This window comes from Aplysia californica, unplaced genomic scaffold, assembly GCF_000002075.1.
Source record: "Aplysia californica isolate F4 #8 unplaced genomic scaffold, AplCal3.0 scaffold00521, whole genome shotgun sequence".
Classification (NCBI taxonomy): Eukaryota; Metazoa; Mollusca; class Gastropoda; order Aplysiida; family Aplysiidae; genus Aplysia; species Aplysia californica.
Window position 1 is genome coordinate 463,813 of NW_004797791.1, and position 3,280 is coordinate 467,092.

General features: G+C 37.0%; 1 non-coding gene across 1 annotated transcript; it reads left to right on the forward strand.

The window, feature by feature from the left end:
- Positions 1 to 1,844: 1,844 nt before the first annotated feature.
- Positions 1,845 to 1,917, forward strand: TRNAV-AAC. Its single transcript has one exon. It is a non-coding gene; the product is annotated as a tRNA-Val (tRNA).
- The last annotated feature ends 1,363 nt before the right edge of the window (positions 1,918 to 3,280 follow it).

Genomic DNA, 3,280 nt, shown 5'->3' on the forward strand with positions numbered 1-3,280 from the left:
ACTGTTGTAACAAAGTGGGGAAGTGTGTCAAATGCTAATTATAGAACTTGGTGTCTAGCTGAGGTGACGGTGGATAAGGGGAGAGAAGGGAGGGGGTCGGCCCTTTGTTTTCGGCCCAGACTGACAGCCGAGAGCCTATCGCTCCTCGTTATAATTCTCCTTATATATCTTCACTAGACGATTCCTCTCTTCGCCGGCTAGACTCATATGGGCCAGGTAGGCCTTCGTTATTAGTGGGGAGAAAGCAATGAATAGTCACCAAACAGGAAGACAGACAGCAATATAAATAGTATGTAATGTACTTATATCTCCGCATGAAAATAGTTACACATGGCCATCTTAAAACTTATCAAAATACATGTCTAATATGTTGTGAAGTAGCTTTGTTTGTTTGTTTGTTTGTTTGTTTGTTTGTTTGTTTGTTTTTAAATTCCAAAATCGCGGCCGCGATTCGCTGACCAAAAAATGCCAAAAAAATCGCGACAAACGCAGATGCTAGCAACTTGGCTGAAATTCAAGGGAAATGACTGTGGATGACTACCACCACTCACTATGCTATTGTAGCTGTTGCTTCCCTTTGACCAGAAGAAAACAACATTACATCATGTATAAAAAGATTGCACAAGTCCAGGTTGGCAACAATTGAGAGCAGGTGGACGGGCGTTAAACCAAAATGGAGTTTTACAGTTATAATAACCATTATTACTAGAATTATCATCACAAATATATCATGAGGCTATCATTATAATATTGTTATGATTATTCAGCCTATTAGATTCAATTATATCATCATCATATTATCATCATATATCTATTATATATTATTATTAATTTATTATATTAATCTAGATCTATTATTATTATTTATGGTAAATTTTTACTTTCACTCCCGCACACAGATGCACTGTTTCAGGGGTCAAACTGCTGTACTGTTTGCTGCAGATCACACATAAAGCCACTAAAACTGTCGCAAAGCAATTATTTTCAAGACAATTTCAAATCTAACTGTAAAATATCAAACTATGGGTAAAGACAGGGGGGGCATGCCCCCCTGTAACCCCCCAGATGTTCTTTTACCCCAGTGGGGCAGGCCCTCCTGGAACCGGGCCCGATTGGTCCAAAGCTTGGAGGAACTATAATATATTACTCCAAGGTCCAAAGCATGTCTATCTCGGTTAAAAACAATCAAATATTTCAAAAACTATTAATTTGCGACGGAAATGAAGTTGATATTCGTGTTCAGCGCATCAATATTTAGTACAAAATAGACAATTGGTAGCTGAGTGTGAGACGGGAGGGAAAGTAAAAAAATACCTTATTTATTGTTGTTGTTGTTGTTATTGTTGTTAGGCTGTCGTTATTTCATTATATTATAGATTATTGTTGTTTTCGGTTTTCCATTGAGATTTTGTAAGCCATTGAGTATAATCTTGATTAGATAGATTCTAGATCTAGATCTAGATCATGTTTTAAAGTGGTCGCTCGTTACGGAAAAGGGAATAAAATCAATTGAAGAATTTAACGTGCTAAAGTATAAGATCACCGGATGTAGGATAAGAGGAGGGTAATGTAGAATCTAGATCTAGTAATGATAGTGATAGTTAGTATTGGGGCCAAAATCGGAGGTTATGTCTCTAGATCTAATAGTAGAAGTAGAAGATGTTACATCTTTTGTAGTAGATGTCCTTGACCTATGCCGATAGATCGAGAACGGAACCAGAGGTCGTGAGCAGAGAACCAGAACCCCAGAACCTCCCAAGTTCAAAGTACATAGGATAAGCCGTCAGATCTATGTATGTGGCCGATGTTCCTACTGTTGCTTACTGATGCCGAAGCTATCAGTTGTTTCCGTAGTGTAGTGGTTATCACATCCGCCTAACACGCGGAAGGTCCTGGGTTCGAGCCCCAGCGGAAACATTTTTTTTTTCTCCTCATTTAACAACTTTTTTTTTCATGTACATGTGTACATTTGTACTTTTTTGTTTGTTTGTTTTTTTCATTAAATATACATTATAATATAATGTTTGGATGTGCTGTTCTACTTCTTGTGGACTTTATAATTGTATTTTCTGCTGCAGTTGTTTTTGTTGTTGACTCAACATTATTGTTGGATACAATAAAGGGCCCACTGTAACTTTCTTTGCTGCTGTTGCTAAATTATTGCGTTTGCCATTTTTGCTGCTGTTGAAATGTTACCTCTCCTGTGTTGGTGTTAATTACTGCTGGTTTCCTTGCTGTTCCTGGCGTACTTTACTTTTACAGTGCTGTTGTTGATATTCCTCTTATAGTATAGCACTTTTTCTATTTCTTGTTGTTGTTGATGTTTTTGTTGTTGTTTCTGTCCTAATTTGTCATGAATTATCTGTGGGTGGTTGGCGGGTGCTCTGGTGTTGTTTAATGTTTCTTCTTTCCTATCAAACAACTATCGTCCTTATCTGAACTCCCCTTCTTCTTTTTTATGTTATGTTACTCTCTTGTAACACCTCTTATCTTCTGGAGCTCATATGACCTTATGCAGTTGCGAGCGCCGTAAAACCTCTACTAAAACTTTAAAAAACATATGTATCTGTTTGTCTACACAACAACTAACTTAACTGTTCCTGAAATATCAAATCTCAATTTTTTTCCCAAATACTGGCCCATTGATTACAGATTTGGCTGTAGCTTGGTGTTATGTAGATCATGTAGATCTAGTCTTTCTGACGATGGATATGCCAACGTATGTAATATATGTGTGAGGCAGTGCGGTGAAATCAGACGCTCGTCAAAATAATCAAAGTGAAGAAACTGACGTTTTTCTGCAGGTTTGTGGATTTTTATTGAATTCTTTTTTTTTTTTTTGGCTCAACACCTTTTATGCCCATCAAAGAACACATTTCTCTGTGGATTTTACTGGAAAACGTTGATAAAAAGCACCAAAAAAATGTAAATTTTCAGTTTCCACGGACTCTCAAGCTAAGAAAATAACTCATCTTTGCTTTGAAGGCCATTTTCTCACTAATTTTACCTCTGATACCAGGTGACCCCCACCTCTTTTTTTCGCTAATATCTCAACTTGTATTCCAGATAAATGGATAATTTTTTATTCAAAGCAAGACGAGTGAATCTGCGATTAAAGATGATACCAAAAACTCAAAATGACTAAATGTCTCAAAATTGACTAGAGTCATGACACATATTATTTTCTTCTCAATATGCTGCAACAAATAGATGTACAGGGAATGAGCTTGGGACTTATGGTAAAGAGAGAAAAGTGACTTCAACTGGGAGGTCAACGGGG